Source organism: Mauremys reevesii, linkage group 1, assembly GCF_016161935.1.
Source record: "Mauremys reevesii isolate NIE-2019 linkage group 1, ASM1616193v1, whole genome shotgun sequence".
In the NCBI taxonomy this organism is placed as follows: domain Eukaryota; kingdom Metazoa; phylum Chordata; order Testudines; family Geoemydidae; genus Mauremys; species Mauremys reevesii.
The window spans coordinates 219,508,582-219,526,416 of NC_052623.1; the positions used below are offsets into that span (position 1 = coordinate 219,508,582).

At 54.2% G+C, this 17,835-nt stretch overlaps 1 protein-coding gene across 1 annotated transcript in view; it reads right to left on the bottom strand.

Moving 5' to 3' along the window:
• LOC120370544 (zinc finger protein 420-like) overlaps window positions 1-17,835 on the bottom strand; it is a 339,196-nt gene that overhangs the window by 258,404 nt on the left and 62,957 nt on the right. The window lies entirely within an intron of this gene.

The window sequence follows — 17,835 nt, forward strand, 5'->3', positions numbered from 1 at the left end:
TCTAACAGCCTCCCTCCTTATTCCCAGTGCGGAGTCACAAGCCCCAGTACTCACAGCCCCAGGCAGCTCCGGGCAGCCGTGATACTGGGTCCAGCTCTGGCCTGTCCTTCTCGGGCGATTCCCCCCGGCACAGGACTTCTCCTGGCTCCTGTCGTGGGCTGTCCCCGATCAGGCTTGTCCTCCTCAGGCCTCCAGCAGGTTCTCTCTGCTTCCTTCCCCAGGGCCAGCCATGCTGCTTCTCCTCTCTCTCCCTCCAGCTTCAGCCCTGCCCCCTGGAGTTTCCCTCCTTTTTTTTTACTCTCCCCCTCCCCCTTTGGGAAAAAGATTTAAAGGGGCCATGCTCTCTAGACCCCAAAGGGGTTACACTCTCCCCCCCCAAAAGAAATAATTCTTGATGTCCCCATCAAGGTAGACAACTTTAAGCCATGGATCCCCAGCAGGAGACCCAGGGCCCCCATTCGTCAGAAGCATTCCCATCATCCATCCCACAGGACCCCGAGGGGTGGAACAGGTTTCCCATGAGGCAGCTCGCCCCCCGTGGCACCCCAGGAAGCTGTAGGTCACTGGGTTCCCCTAAACGATCATACGTCAGCACACACCTGGGCTTCCCTTCCCTAGAGGAACGTCTAGGCTGGCTGTCGGATGTTGGCTGAGGTGACACCACTGGACATGGAGGCAAGATGATGGGTCCTTGAGGTACAAATTCAAGTGCATCTGGGTTTAAAGTGGCTGTTTGGGGTACAGGGTTCTCTGCCTGCACTGAACCTTCCTCATCATGTTCTTGGGGGGTCTCCACAGCTTGGGACAGTGAGGCCTCGGGAATGCTCAGTGTGGGGTCTTCCCCTTCACCATCTCTTTGCGTGACAACAAAAGGATCCATTAGGGTCAGGTCATTCCCAACTGGATGTTCACCAAACCCTATTTCATCCTCACTCTCCGAGGAGCTGGGTGTTTGCAGAGGACGGGTATATTTCCGTCGTTGGGACCGTGTCCGACTTGCAGGTCCGGGAGTCTCAGAATCTGTGGAAACATCCTCACAGGGAAACAATACTTGTCCTATAGGTAACAGATGATTCCGGTGGAGAGTTTTGGTGGGGCCGCGACTGCCCTCAGGGCGTATGCGATACACTGGTAGATCCCCAAGTTTCTTCTCTATAATGTACGGGTGTGACTCCCAACGATCTGCAATTTTGTGTTTTCCCTGTAGGCCGAGATTTCGGGCCAAAACTCGGTCACCAACCCGAATCTCCTGTTGCCTCACTCGCTGATCATATCGGGTTTTATTCTTTTGATTCTGGTGACCAGCTGCTTGCGTCGCTATTCGATATGCCTCTTTCAGTTGATCTCTTAAGCGCGCCACATACCCCAAGTATGTTTTTGGGAGTGCCCCATCTGAAGACACTTCAAAACAGAGATCGATCGGCAACCGGGCCTCTCGACCGAACATTAACATGTATGGTGTGAACCCAGTTGCATCGTGTCGAGTGCAGTTATATGCATGAACCAAATGCTCTACGTGCTGGCTCCAGTATTTTTTCTGCTGAGGCTCCAGAGTTCCCAGCATGTTCAGTAGCGTGCGGTTGAATCGTTCTGGTAGTGGATCCCCTTGGGGATGATAAGGGGTGGTGCGTGATTTTTTTATCCCCATGATCTTACAAAGTTCTTTTATTAATCGACTTTCAAAATCCCGTCCCTGATCTGAGTGTAGTCGGGCGGGCAACCCATAGTGGACGAAGAACTTTTCCCACAGGATCTTGGCAACCGTGGAAGCTTTTTGATCTTTGGTGGGATAAGCCTGGGCATAACGAGTAAAATGGTCAGTGACCACCAAGATATTTGCAGTACCCCGGCGGTCAGGCTCTAATGACAGAAAGTCCATAAAGACAAGCTCCATGGGTGCAGAACTTGTGATGCTGACAAGAGGAGCTGCCTGCTTAGGCAGAGTCTTTCGCTGGATACATCTGGTGCAGGTGCGAATATGGTGGGCGATGTCAGGCCCCATTCGGGGCCAATAGAATCTTGCCTTAACTAGGGCCTCCAACCGCTCGATTCCCAGATGCCCCATTCGATCGTGGCAGGCCTCTAGCACGCCTTGCCGGTACTTCTGCGGTAGCACCAACTGCTTATGGTGAGGCCTCTGAGGATGCTTCTGCCCTCGGTAAAGTCGTCCATCCCGAACCAATAAGCGATCCCATTCTTTCAGCAAAAGGGCCTCCTCTGGGTGACTCGGTCGAAAAGCCCTCGGCTATTTACCCAGTTCCAATGCATAAAGGATGTCCTTCATCCGTGGATCAGCTCGCTGGGCGTACTCTACCTCTCGATCCTTTAGTTTGGGCAGCTGTGGGTCCAGTACTCTAGTAAAACTTGAGTAGGCTATGGGTATGGCTTCTGGTGGTGCACCCAGACAGTCAATTGCCCGTTCTCCATTGGCTGTGGATTTTCCTCCACAATGGATACCCGTTGGCATAAAGCTCTCAGTTCAGAGGTCCCCACATTCATCTGATCATTGAGTAATAAATCCTTAGAGTGAGGTTGCCGAGACAAGGCATCTGCATCCATGTTTGTTCGACCGGGTCGATACTGCAGAGTGAAATCATAGGCAGAGAGTGCCGCTAACCACCGGTGTCCTGCTACGGATAATTTTGCTGTTGTCTTGATGTATGTCAAAGGGTTATTATCAGTTTTTACAGTGAACTTGGCCCCATAGAGGTAGTCATGGAACCTCTCTGTGATGGCCCATTTCAATGCCAGGAACTCCACTTGATGTGCAGGGTAGTTTCTCTCAGGCGGTGTGAGACCTCGACTTGCAAATGCTACCGGTCGGAGTTTGCCCTCACGCTCTTGATAAAGGACAGCGCCTAAACCAGTGTAGCTTGCATCAACATGAAGTTCATACGGCTGGGTGGGATCAGCGTACACCAAAACAGGTGCTTGCGTGAGCTGTTGAATGATTTTATGGAAAGCTTCTTCACACTCAGCAGTCCACCGTTTTCCAAAAGGTGCACCCACATTGAAGTATTTATGGCGAGGTGAGTTCCCCTTCTTCTTATTTGTGGGGGGGTATCCCTTGGTGAGCTCTGTGAGTGCATGTACGATGTGCGAAAAATTCTTGATAAACTTGCGGTAATAGCCACAGAATCCCAGAAATGACCTTAATTCCTTGAGAGTTGTGGGCCTCGGCCAGGTAGTTACCGCCTTCACCTTCTCTGGGTCTGTAGCTATACCATCTGCAGACACTATGTGTCCCACATACCGCACGGATGTCTGGCAGAAGATGCACTTGTCTAAGGATAACTTGAGGCCAGCCTGTTCCAAACGATCCAGGACTTTGCACAGCCGAGTCTCGTGTTCTTCTAAAGTGCGCCCGAACACTATAATGTCATCCAGGTATACCAGACACTCCAACAGGTGCATGTCCCCTACCACCCGCTCCATGAGTCGCTGAAATGTGGCTGGAGCTCCAGATACTCCTTGAGGCATGCGATTAAATTGGTAAAATCCTAAAGGGCAGATGAATGCTGTCTTCTCCCGGTCCTCGGGTGCCATGGGCACTTGATAGTATCCACTGCGGAGGTCAAGGACAGAGAACCAGCAGCTACCATTCAAGCTATCCAAAGCGTCATCCACCCGGGGCATTGTGTATTGGTCAGGGATCGTCCGCTGGTTCAGAGTGCGATAGTCGACGCACATGCGCACCTTTCCACTTTTCTTTCGTACTACGACGATCGGCGATGCGTAGGGGCTCCTGGATTCCTCAATGATACCTGCTTGAACCAGTTCCTGTAGGTGCTGCCTCACATCTTCAATATCAGCGGGGGCTAATCGTCTCGACCTCTCTCGAAAAGGCCGACCATCCTGCATTTGGATATGGTGCTCCACATCATGTGCACACCCAACATCCCATTCGTGCATAGAGAAAACAGCCTTCCTCTTGATTAACTTCTCACACAGGCGGTCCTTCCACTCAGCAGGAATGGGGGAATCCCCAAACTGGAAACTATCCCTCCCAAAAGGCCTAGCCTTGGTCTTCTCTTGGGATGGGGGCCCCCTGGCTCGCTGGTATGCAGCTTTACATAACGCATGCATTGGCAGCTCCTGCAGATAGTTGTTCCCTGCCATCTCACGGCATTTCCACGCCAACCTCTGGAACAGGTTTGCATTTGTCCCTAGGATTAAAGGTGCATACGTTCTTCCCTTTGGATCTGGGCAGACCAGTGCCAAAGTTTCTATTTCCTGGTTTACCCCCGCAACATTCTTTGGGAACTGAACATTTAACAGGATATATCCCCGATAGGGGCAGGAGTCACAGCCAATTCCCCAGACTGTCAGGCCAGACAGGGGACGCAGGGGCAAGTGCTGCAGGTGTTCTCGGTAGTAGGATTCATAAAGTATGGTGACCTGTGATCCACTGTCCAGCAATGCTTCACACAATCGTCCTTCTACACGAACAGGTACTATAGCTTGGGGGCCTATCAGCCCACGTGGGTAGCCTCTGTTTGTGGTTTTTTCTGGGGAGCCTTGGAATTTCAGGGTCTTGGGTTGCTCCTTCCCCAAGCCCTGTTGGTGTTTCCCTGAAGCCTCCTAATGGTCTGCTGCAATCTCTGAGATACCCTTGCATGATCTGTCTTGTTTTGACAGTCGAAGGCATAGTGACCATCTCTTCCACAGTTATAACAGAAACCTTCACGCTGGCTATCACCCCTTCTGCTACTCTCCTCTCTTGAGGATGGCACAGTATGTCCCTGAGCTTTCATCATGGCCACTTCTCGGTCAAATCTCTCAGTGCTGCTGCCACTGATGGGGCATCCTCCATCTCTCCAAGCACTGTGGTGGTGTGACTCCTGCCATCTTCGGCTGCAACACTGCATCCGCTTGCAACAATCGGTCCTCCTCCTCACGTATCTCTCGAATGAGCTTGTGGAATGGGGGTGGGTTTTGGGCCCGCTCCCTCAGCTGCAGTTTCCACAACATCAACCCATCTTGTCGGGTGCCCCGGAGGATTTGGTCCAACCTAGCGAAATCAATGCGCTTGGTGGGGATGCCCTCCTTCCGCACTACCTGCTGTAGCAAATCCTCTAGTCTCCTGATGAAATCAGACAATCGTTCGTGGGGCTCCTGATAGGTATGGCGGAAACGATAATACAGGTCTTCACTGCTATCAGTAGCACCATAGACACTCTCAAGAGCGGTTAAATAGTCTTGCACTGTGGCAGCTGGTTGTGAGTCTTTCAGGGTTCGGATAATTCGCATGGCAGGTCCCCTTAGACTCTCAAGCACCCGTTTCCGCTTCTCAGCATCAGAGCATTCCCACTCTTGGACAAGTGGCACCGTAAAATCCCTCCATGTTTCATAATCATCCTCCCCTGAGGGTACAGGTGACACCCCCGAGAATGAACGTAACCGCTTGTATGGAGCATTTTCATGCACCGGCTTCAATGCATCTTTGAGAGCATTTCCCAGCTCTTTGGCCCATCCCACCAGGCTGGGTGCTGCAGGTGTTGGAGCCCCTCCTAATGCTAAAATTAATTCTTCTCTTGTCCGCTTCTCATCTACCATCAGAGCTTGCAATTTCTGTGCTAAAGAATCCACCTCAAGTGACTCAGGCACACTAGGAGGGGACTGCTCTGCGCCGAGAATTGTCCAGGGGATACCTTCTACTTTCACCTCTTTGGGCACTTTGTCAAGATCTGCTTCCTTGGAGTGAGTACATAGTGCTACCATGCCCTTCACTTTGCGGTTGTAAATACGGGTGTGGACCTTTACCCTCCCCAGTATTTCAGCTGCATCTAAGCTCTCCTCAATCTCATTTGGTTCCATCTCTTCTGGGAACCCCGCCACCAGCACAGCTTTGGTTACTGGGATTCGTGCCCCTCGGCACAGGTCTTCTAATAATCCTCTCTCCATTTTTTTTTTTTTACTGAGATGAAAGTCACTCAGGAGTTTCTTTTCTCTGTGAAGAAAAAGCCCAGGGTGCGCAACGTAGGGGTGTGGGTATGTGTGTGTGTGTGCTGCAAATCCCCGTACGGGCCACCAAGTGTAACTTTAGCGCCCTCATGGCCAAGATGGAGTCTGCTCTGCAGGCAGCTCTGGCCAAGAGAAGGCGCGCGCAGGAATGCAGCAGGAGAAATCCCTTCCACCCCAGGGGCACCTGTTCCAACCCCCCAGAGTGAACACACCCACCCACAGGAAAAGCACAGTCTATATAACAAAGGGAGATATTTATTTACAGAGGGCTGGGAGGAGAAAAACAACAAGGGGAAATATAGGGGGAGCAGGAAAACAGGGCTGCATTCAAACCAAGGCCCCACGGACCCAGCGGTAGCACAGTCTGACAGGGCAGATACCGAGCAATGTGTCTGTACACAGTGTTCAGGAGGCCTGAGCAAAGTTCCAGTCCGGTGGTGAGTCTTGGGTGCTCCTGGTCGTCTTCAGCGCCAGTGAACTCTCCCCAGCAAACCCCTCCGGTGCCTCTTCTGACGCTCTCTGCAAAGCCCCACAGAGCGGCCACCTCCCCACTTAACTATCTAACAGCCTCCCTCCTTATTCCCAGTGCGGAGTCACAAGCCCCAGTACTCACAGCCCCAGGCAGCTCCGGGCAGCCGTGATACTGGGTCCAGCTCTGGCCTGTCCTTCTCGGGCGATTCCCCCCGGCACAGGACTTCTCCTGGCTCCTGTCGTGGGCTGTCCCCGATCAGGCTTGTCCTCCTCAGGCCTCCAGCAGGTTCTCTCTGCTTCCTTCCCCAGGGCCAGCCATGCTGCTTCTCCTCTCTCTCCCTCCAGCTTCAGCCCTGCCCCCTGGAGTTTCCCTCCTTTTTTTTTACTCTCCCCCTCCCCCTTTGGGAAAAAGATTTAAAGGGGCCATGCTCTCTAGACCCCAAAGGGGTTACATAAGTAGCCCACAGATCCCACCAGCCCTACCCCATGGCTCCAGCAGTGTGGCAGTGGTGGCAATTTAAAGGGCCCCCAGGCCCTTTAAATTGTCCCCTGGAGAAGCCGGGCCACCCCGGTACAGTGCACTGACTCTTGCCAATACACCGAACCGGGGCTTGGGCACGGGACCCTCTTAGGGGCAGGGCCCGATTCAGGGGAATTGGTTGAATTAGCCTAAAGCCGGCCCTGCCAGTATATCCAGGACATTAGTAGCACACTTTTCCCCCACCAATACCTAGTAGTTGCACTGTCATCTCCCATAGCTACTTAGGTTGCAGCTTTATTGTTAAACCTAAATTGGGAAGAAAGACGACTGATTCAGAACTTCTTTAATGGTTACTTTATCGCTAAAGGGTGTAGTGGGGTGTAGACTTGGGAGAGAGGAAGGTTTCTATGATGTAGGCAAGATCAAGTATTTTATCCAAAACCAGAATACGAATGGCGCTGGTCTTCTTGGTGTCTGACCTTGAGCTATTGTCAAAAGTTTGAGGGTGACTCGTCTCCTTCCTCATATTTTGGTTGAGGATTCCATTGATAAAGGGATTGGCCTCAAATACCTGGTTGTAGGACTCTGCCACGGTGTAGTTTTCATCTTGGGTTGCCTGGTCCTAATTATAGTAAAGCATGTACTTTAGTCTTTGTAATTATCTGTTATAACAATGTGGAACTAGCTGTTTTACGGGATGTCTCGATTTCATTCCTGTAGTAACATAACTGGTGATAGGAAAGCAGGGAGAGAGAGAGGTGTGTGCTCTGCAAGGCTGCTGGCCACGGGGCCAATGGGTGTGGGTGGGCTGGGTAGGATCGCGGGAGTCACGTCTCAGGGATCTGCCCCACTACCCAGCACTGCTCCAGCTCTGAGCTGTCTCCACTGCCTGGGACCTGTGGGGCCCCACCTGCCTCCCTGGGGGAAGAGCCACCTGGGACTGGTGCAGAGGCTGGGCCAGTCTCAGCCACTCACAGGGAACAGTCGGGGAGGGGGGAGGCTCAGCTGGGTCCTGAGAGAGCCTGGCCTGGGTAGGCTCTGCTCCTGCTCCAGCCTGGCTGCTTCCACCATTCCCAAGAGGCCAGAGTTATCCTGCCCCAGGACCAGTTCTGGCTGCACTGCCATCTCAGCCTCGCAGCCACAGTCACCTCCCATCAGGGCTGGCTACTGTGGCTGGGGGTTAGGGTGTGGGAGAGTAGGTCTCTAGGGGGTCTGGGTAGGTGCTGGGCACTGGGGGGGTGGGGAGATCTATGTGTTGGGGGCTGTCAGTGGGGGAGATCTGTGTGTGTGTGGGCGCTGGGAAGTGTGGGGTCTGTGCGGGTCACTGCAGTTGTGGTGGTGGGGGCACTGGACAGTGAGGGGCTCTGTAGGGGCCTCTGGGTGGGAAGGTGTGGGGCACTGTGCAGTTGTGGGAGGGCTGTGGGGTCTTCAGCTGGGGGCACTGGTCAGTGAGAGGATCTGTGGGGGTTCTGAGTGGGTGGGGGAGTGATCTGGGAGTGCACTGGGCAGGGGGGTTTGTGGGGGTCTCTGGATGGTGCAGCACTGGGCGAAGGGAGTCAGAGGGGTGCAGGGCAGGGGATTTGTGGGGGTCTCTGGGTGGCATGGCACTGGGCATAGGGAGTCGGAGGGGTGCTGGACAGGGGGTTTGTGGGGGTCTCTGGGTGGTGTGGCACTGGGCAAAGGGAGTCAGAGGGGTACAGGGCAGGGGGTTTGTGGGGGTCTCTGGGTGGTGTGGCACTGGGCATAGGGAGTCGGAGGGGTGCTGGGCAGGGGGTTTGTGGGGGTCTCTGGGTGGTGTGCCACTGCGCGTAGGGAGCCGGAGGGGTGCTGGGCAGGGGGTAGCATGGTGCAGCATGGGCCCACCCCCAAGGGGAAGAAGTACAATGGCAGTGCAGGGCTGGGCTGGACAGCGTGGGTCTGGCAGCTCCTGGTTTGTAAAGAGTGCCCTTGTACTGGGCTGGGTGGAGTGGGGCTGTCCCTGCCGTGCCATGACTCATATCCCATTGCCCCCAGTCAGCCCCTCGCTCTGAGGACTCTGCCCCATGCCTCATGTCCCCATTTCCCCCATGGGGACCCACAAATATGTTTAGCACCGGGCCCACAACAGGTTAATCCGGCCCTGTTTGGGGTGCAGGCTCTGGGATGGAGTTGGGGGTGCAGGAGGGTTGCAGGCTATGTAGAGTTTGAGTGATGGGTGCAGGCTTTGACCTGGGGCAGGGGATTCGGGTACAGGAGGGGGTACAGACATGTGGGCTCTGGGAGGGAGTTACCAAATCAGCACGTTGTATAAGAGAAAGGAGCTGCAGTGATTTCATATAGACATAGAAACTGATAGAAGACACTTTTACATAGTCAGAATGTGAGAGGCAGAGTTTGAGGGAGGGAGGGGGCGTCTGTACAATATTTCCCCGCATTTAGTCTTCTGGCTGGAGCAGTAAGAGCCCTGCAGCACTTGTACAGGATAGAGAGGAGCTGCAGTGTCTGAGCTTTGACAGTCTGGGAATTGGGCTGCCTGTGCCTTTAAGACCCAGCCCCAGGAACCCGCCCCCTGCTCCGGGGCTGACAGGCAGCAGAACTGAAAACAGCCTGTGCACCCCCCACAACCCCGACCCCCCCCAGATCTGTGAGCCCAGCAGGTGGCTCATCCCGAGGGGGTGCAGCCTGTGCATCCCCCCACCCCCTCCCTAAACGGGGGTTTTGTCCCCGCACAGGGTCTGGCAGCGTCTCCCCCCCCCCCCGCTTAACCCCGGCTACCACCCCCCACCCCCGATTTTTCCCCTTCATCCTCTCTCCTGCCGCTGCCTAGAGCAGCTTGAACCCCTCTGGCCAGTAAATTTCTGTCCCCCGCTCAGACCCTGGCAGCCCCCCCGCTGCGATTTGCCCCCTTGAGCATTTTAAACGCCCCCAAAGAGCAGGCAGCAAATCGTGAGTAGAAGTGAGGGCAGAGAGAGGGCAGTGGCGACAGCGGAGGTTACTGGGCATGCGCAGTTCGGGCGCGCATGCTCCGTGCAGCCAAAGTAGCGAATCGGGAGCGGTTCGTGTTTCTGTCGGTACACCGGGGCTCGCACGGAGCATGCGCACTTACAGCTCCCTTGCCTGGGACAGAGAGGGTGAAAGCGTTCCCGGAGCAGGCTGGGAGATGTAGTTCCTGACTCTCCCTGGAGCGGAAGTGACATCGGCGGGGGAGGCGGAGCCGGAACCGGGGCCGGGCTCGGACTGCGAACGCGCGCGAGGCTTTGCGGTTCTGCCTGGCTCGTGCGGGGCCGTTGGAGCCTCTCCCGGGGCCGGAGAAGTGTTTCTGCTGTTGGAGCTCTGGGCATGCGCAGATCGCGGCAGGTGAGAGCCCTTCATTAATGTGCCCGGCCCGGGGCCTGCTCCCGCTGGAGCCGCCCTAGGGCCGCCCCGGGCTCTGCCCGCCCGGCTGCGGAGCTGCAGCCTCCAGGTACCGGAGCGAGCCCCGGGGGCGGGGCCGGGCGGTGACTCTGCCCCAGTGTCCGTGGGGGGGGACCCGGGATCTCGCAGCGCCGGGATCTGCTCCCTGGGGGGCAGCGCCCACGTGGGGCTCGGAGCTGCTGCCCCCGTAGGAGCCCAGCGACCCCCGGGCCCGGCCAGGCTCTGCCCTGGGGCCCCACGAGGGGATCCTGGGGGGAGGGGACCGGCCCCATGGGGGTCCCTGCGTGAGGCCTGGGGGGGGGGAGAGGCCTGGGAAAGGGGCGGGTGGAAAATGTCTGTGCAGCCCGGACATGGCCGGGGAGGAGAAGAGCCGGTGACCCCCGAGGAGCGGGGAGAGAAAGGAGGGGGGGCTGAGATCCGCTCGGATTTACCGCTGCCCCCTCCCATGGGGACCCTCCACCCCCCCGTCCTGCCCCCTTTCTCTCTAGAGAGCAACGAGCAACAGCCAGGGTGACCCCCCCTTCCCTCAAATCCCTGAGAAGTTCCCTGTTCCCCTCCCCCCGACTGTGCCCCGTTTTCTCTTCATTTCACCAGTGTCCAGCTCTCATTGTGGCTGGTGGGGGCTCTGAGGAGTATCTGGGGTCCCTGGCCAGGGACTCTGGGGACTGGGTGCCAGGGAATAGCTGACGGGACCCTGGCTGGGGTTGGGGTGTCTGGGGCTCCTGGCTGTGGGGTCTGGGCTCTGGGTGTCTTGGGGCCCCTCACTGGGGGGCTGCTACTGACCATGATCCTGCTCCCTGATCAGTTTGTGCCAGAATCCTGACTCCAAGCAGTGGCAGGCAGTTCCAAGCCATATGCCCAGTCACCATGATAACTTTCTATCCACTTATCAAACACTGTGAGGTGAAATCACAAATTTTTCTTTTCTCCCCTCTTGAAAATTGCAGGAACGTCCGGTTCCATTGGGAATATTCATGTCCCCCAGTCTTTGTCCTAGATCTGGGGGGTGAGGGAGGTGGGAAGGGGGTCAGCACTGCCACACAATGGTCTCTTCCACAGCATTCTGGACTCATTCTTTCTGAAATCTGGTTTCATTGAGACCATTGTTAATCTAGAGACATTGCATAGAGAGACAAGGAGTGACTCCAGATGGACAGTGGGGCAAATGAGATCAGCAATTCTCCCTGTGACGAGGGGCTCTCATTAGCTGCTCTCCCCAGAGAGCTAAAGGAGGGAAGCTGCTCAAATGCACTGTCCCTCTCTGCTCAGGATATTGGGGTTCAGCTTCCTGGGTCAGACTCTACAGCCTCCATTGTGATCTGGGAGATCAGGCTTAACTGCTGCTGCTTCCTCAGCAAGGGCTGTGTGCTGGGGTGTGACCTTAATTAAAGCTGCTTCTCTGCATGGCCCAGGGGATGACTTTCTCCAGCTGGTCCTAGCCCCCTAGGGCAGCCCTGGGCCTTGTTAATACTAAATTCTGAGCCAGAGACTCCAGGTAACTGAAAGACCTCAGGGAAAGTCCTGGGGACTGGCATGAAAGTGACTCTGCACAAACAGCCCCTCCTCATTTCTCCTCCCATTAGCAATTGCCAGGAGAAAATCCAGCCATGGGAGAGCAAAGCATCCAGGAATGGGACTTTCCCAGCCAGGGGGGCAGGGAGATCAGACAGGGAAGGAGAGACTGAAAGGCGCAGTGGGAGAAATGAGTGAGGGGAGAGATTTCCAGCTCTCTAATCCACCCAGACACGTGTATTGCAGCATCCCTGGGCAGAATCACTTTCCAGTGAACAAAAAAGAATCAGACAGAAGAAAAGCCAGTTCCTGACTCCATATTCCCCCTGCTGGGGTGTGGCTACTGTGGAGTCAGTGTCCGAGGGAATCCTCCACAGTGACTCCTTTGGTTCTGTTCTTTTCAAGTCTTGTGTTCAGAGACTGTTATGGGGTGAGGGGAGGGAGAAGGGAGGTTAAAAACCTCTCTGTGGGCTTAGAGATCAACCATTTTCCCAGGATGGTAGATTCTAGGATATCTGTCGTGATGTGAAACCCCCACAACTGCCCTTCTCACCTAAACAGGCTGCAGAATGACATCCATGTTTCGCTCCAGATCATCCCATCCTCCCATGGGAGAGGTAAGAGAAATGGCGGCAGAGGAGCCTGTTCAGGTAGGGATTATTGGGGGTTGCTGGTGGGTTCCTGCAGGAGGGAGAGGGACAGCAAATACACCAGAGATGGGAAGGTTTGTGCAGTCTGGTTTGGAGGTTGGGGCGGGGCAGAAAATGCACAGGGTGGGGAAAGGAGGAGGATAGCTTGTGACAAACCTGCTGGGAGTTGTTTAATAAGTGGCCCAGATTCTAGGAACAGACCCATGAGATTAGGAGGTGGAAATACCCTAATTTGTGCAACAGAAAATAACCCACCTACATGGGGTTAGGAAAACTGACCAGACTCCCAGTGCTGGAGCCTGACCTGACTACCCAGCGACTGCTGTGAGATATGAAGGGGGCACCCACCAGTGAGGTTTAAGGTAGATTCCCCTCCCTTCATATCCAGCTCCTCACAATGAGGAGGGTGTTGGGCTTCCTACCAGGGAGCTCTCCCTGGTCCCTGCTAGAGGCTCCATCTCCTGTATCAGTCTGTGGCTAGTAGGCATGTGATGGATCTGCTGAGAGAGATAAGGGGCTCTCTCTTCATCCCCTTAACCTGGTGTTTCCAGGATGCTCTGAGTGGGGTGGAGGTGGGACTCTGACTGTGATCCACCCAGAGCTTCCATTTGATTGTGGGGGAGAGGAGCCAAATAGTGGGAGTGTGAGTGGGGCATCAGCTACTGAGTGTAGGACTCTCTTTCAGGGGCTGGTGACCTTCGAGGAGGTGGCTTTGTATTTCACCAGGGCAGAGTGGGCTCTGCTGGACTCTGCTCAGAGAGCCCTCTACAGAGACGTCATGCAGGAGAACTATGAGAATGTGACCTCGCTGGGTAAGGGTTCCTGTCCCCTCGGTTCTTGGAAGGGGAAATGGGTTCACACCAGCTCCACAATGCCATCTCTGCTCAGTCCTGTTTCTGCCAGTGACACACACACTGCCACAGACCCTCCCCTGCTGCAGAACACTTTGGGAACAGAGCACAGGAGCAGTATCGCACAGTGTCAAATCACCTGTTTGTTCAAGTAAACTTCTTTGAGATTGGGTGACTACATCTGCACACAGTGTTATGCCCCTACAAAGCACACGGGATCTTTATAGCGGAAGGTAAATACACAGCATTTATTGAGAATAAAACAGTTAGCATATGATTTTTAGTCTCACGCACTCTCTCTCTCTCCTGCCAGTGATGTTCATAGTTACCAGTCTGTTGTAGCTTGAGTCAATCTAATGGCCAGTTAGATTAAGCACAAGTGTGGAGCTTGGCTCTTGTCGGTCACGATCCAATGCTCCTGGAGCGTGGCAAGATGAACCCAAAGTCCCATGGCCAAACAGCCTGGTTCTTACAGGTTTTTTTCCTTTGTTGAAGTCTATGGATTTTGCTGTCAGTTTGTGATCGGTTATTTCTTAATTGATGTAAACATTCCAGTACACCTTCAAGAGGGTCATCCTGACCTTTGTTCTGATTTAATCAATTGTCCTCAGGGGTGCCAGCCTTTACCTCAGAGTCATCAATCTTCATTATGGATGCACATTGATGATTCTTTGATGTCCTTTAAGTCTCTTTACTTCTTCTTCCTCGACTCTGGCTCTAACAATGGCCTTTACACCTTATCTTTTCCTGATTCACATAAACTGATTGAGAATACAAACAGTAGTATTTTATATTGAGCAAAAAGGCATTGCAAATTAAACCTTGCCTTCAATCTTTCTCTAATCTACTTAACAGACACAATAGAGAATCCTGTCTCTTACTTACTAAACCTTAAAACAAAGAAATGTATATATAACTAGAGTGCCTAATTTGTAATACATATAGGAAACCATAGTAGACATTATAACTTATCCTAAAACAAAAGGTGACCATAATCAGTCAGAAGGATTGTTCTGGTCTGTCATTCTTTTCTGCTATTCAAAAAGGCTGACTGACAGGATGAAAGCAATTAATTAATTGATTAATTCTCACAGTACATTATAAAATCCAGCTCCTACAGCCGTATTCAAGATGTAGGTGTACCATGGATTTATATACAGGCGATATGATATTTTCTGTCTTATTATCTATCCCTTTCTTAATGATTCCCAACATTCTGTTCGCTTTTTTCCACTGCCGCTGCACATTGAGTGGATGTTTTCAGAGAACTATCCACAACGACTCCAAGATCTCTCTTGAGTGGAAACAGTTAATTTAGACCTCATCATTTTATATGTATAGTTGGGATTATGTTTTCCAATGGGCAGCAATGTGTTATCCTGACATCTAGTACTGCTGAAATCCTGAATTTAGTAATATCCCTGCCCTTCCTGTTTCCTTTCTCCACTGAACCCCACCAGCCCATGGTTACTGTTCCCAGCTTCCCCAGGACTCTCTCTTTGTCTCTGGAACTCTCTGTCAGCAAGAACCAGTGCCAGGGAGACTTGCCCTCTGTCTGGATTTCTGCGACATGGATTTACTTTCTCTGTTTTAGGAGCCTCTTTGAAATTGAGTGTCTGTGACATTAACCACAGTGCAATCTGGACTGTTGAACAGCTGTGTCCACTCAGTTTCCCAAGCTGGGGTGACTTTTACACTCCTGGGCTGTTAACACACAGTCTTCAGCATGTAACTCGTTCCCAGCTACACAGTATTGAGTGCTGCTAGTCAATGACTCACAAGTTACAGTGCAGCACAGGAAAACCCCAGAAAATTCTCTGGTCCCAGACTTTCCCCCAGAAATGTGCATCTTTCCCTGTCCAGCACACTACTGAACACTGCAAGCTCATATGAAGTCTGTCATTTCATCAGTGGAAAATGACATGCACCAGCCTTGTTATCTCATGTAGATGAGTGGACTCACCCCTGTGGTGCCTCTTGCTGGTGACTTCTGGGAATTAGCTCATTTCAGCTCCGGAGCGCCCTCTGCAGGCCGGTGATCTGCCTGTCCTCTGGCCCCTGTGTCCTTCCCTGGACCTGCTGCCCCCTGGCAGTAACCCCTCAGTCTTAGGGTCTCCCCTCCCCGGGGAACCCCAACCCATTATTCCTACCTCGCCTCAGCATATGGCCACTGCCAGTCATCATCTAGCCCCACACCCTGGGGCAGACTGCACAATCAGCCTACTCATCACTGGCAAGGAGGGTTTGGACCTGCTGCCTTTGCCTACCCCTGGGATGCCCTCTGCAACCCCCCAGTACCTATTGCCTTCTGCTAGGCCGCAGCCTGGGGCTTTCCAGGCTGGAGCTCCCCAGCTCCTCTGCCTTTCCGCAGCCCTGCTTCACTCAGGTACCGTCTCTAGCTCCCTGCAGCCAGGCCCATCTCTACAAAGACTCTATCTGCCCCTGGCTTCTCTGCCATTATAGGGCCAGCTGAGTCTGTTTGGGGCATGGCCCCAGCTACAGCCACTTCCCCCAATCAGCCCAGCCTAAAAGCTGCTTTCTCCAGCCACAGCCCCCTCCCAGGGCTGTTTTTAACTCTTCAGGGCAGGAGCGGGGTTTCACCGCGCTACATCCCAAATGGAGTTTCCAACACTCTTTAATCCAAACACACTACTTGGATAAAACAAGATTGTTAACTACCAAAAAAAAGATTTTAAGTGACTACAGGTAATGAGGCATAAAAGTCAGAATTGTTTACAAAAGAAATGCAAGATAAAACACAAACTAACATGTAAGTCAGGGATGGGCAAACTATGGTCTGCAGGCCATATCCGGCCCGTGGGCCCATCCTGCCCGGACCCTAAGCTCCCATCCGGGGAGGCTCCCCCTCCCTGCCCCCACTGTCCCCTTGCAGCCTCATCACGCTGTGCCGCCAGCGCTCTGGCCCGCTGCTCCTGGGCAGTGCTGCAGCGGGGGGCTGCAAGCTCCTACCACTCTGAGCGGCATGGTAAGAGGGCCGGTCTGCGCGCTCCTGAGGGACCTCGTGTCTAGCTCCGGCGAGCCGCGCGGCTGTGGGAAGGGGGCTAGGGCCAGGGGGTTGGATAAGGGGCAGGGAGTCCCGGGGGGGCAGTCAGGGGACAGGGAGCAGGAGGTGGTTGTGGGGGTGATTGGGGATGGGGAACGAGGGGGGTTGGATAGGCGGAGTCCCAGGTTCTGTCGGGGTGCGGGTGGGGATATGGGTTGGGGCAGTCAGGGCACAGAGAGCAGGAGGGGTTGGATAGGGTCCTGGAGGGGAAGTTAGGGTGGGGGTCTTGGGAGGGGCGGTCAGGGGACAAGGAGCGGGAGCTTAGATAGGGGTGGGGTCCCAGGGGATCTTGGGGGGGGTGGTTAGGGGCGGGGGGGTCTCTGGAGGGTGCAGTTAGGGGACAAGGGTTGGATGGGTCGGTGGTTCTGAGGGGGGCAGTCGGGGTGAAAAATGGGGGGGTGTCGGATAGGGGGCGGGGCTTTACCAAGTGTGACCCTGTATGAAATTGAGACATTTTATATTTTTTTATTATTAATACCAGATAACATTGAAATAACTCGTGCTATATATGCCATGTAAGGTGCCAATGAAAATGTTATGCTTTTCCAAGTATGATAATTCTGTTTCTATGTTTGTATCACCTTTGTATTGTGAGTTATAAATGTGTAGAGTATATCTGTATTTCCAGACTTGTGCAACGTTTCTGGGTGAGACATATTAGCGTCAGCACTGCCTAGGCTTTTTGATGGCCCATCAGCTGTACAAAGAGACCATGGAAAGGATCAAGGGCAGGCGTGGGCAAACCTTTTAGCCCGAGGGCCACACTGGGGTCCCCAAACAGCCTGGCCCTGCCCCCTCCCAATTACCGCCCCCTGACTGCCCCCCTCAGAATCCCCGCGCAATCCAACCCCCCTGCTCCTTGTCCCCTGACCGCCCCCTCCAGAGACCCCCCCCTACTGCCCTCTCAGGACCCCACCCCCTCCCCAACCTCCCTGCTCCCTGTCCCCTGACTGCCCTGACCTCTATCCACCCCCCTACCCACTGACAGACCCCCAGGACTCCCACAACTGTCCAACCCCCCGTCCCCCCAGAACCTCCACCCCATCCAACTGTCCCCTGACTGCCCCCCTGGGACTCCCTGCCCCTTATCTAACCCCCCTGCCCCCTTACCATGCCACTCAGAGCAGCGTGTCTGGCAGCCACGTAGACCGCACGGAGCCAGACACACTGCCCCGCAGGAGTGCACAGCCCCGCCCCCAGAGCACTGCCCACACGGTGGCGTAGCTGAGCGGGAGGGGCTAGCCTCCCCAGCTGGGAGCTCAGGGACCAGACAGGACGATCCTGCAGGCTGGATGTGGCCTGTGGGCCGTAGTTTGCCCACCCCTGATCAAGGGGATAAACCTATTGATTCAGCAAGACATGCAGGTGTGTGTCTGTGTACTGAGAACTCTGAGGCTTTTCCATGCCATGTGCTGTGAAGCTTCTGTTTGGGACACAGGAAGTACAAGC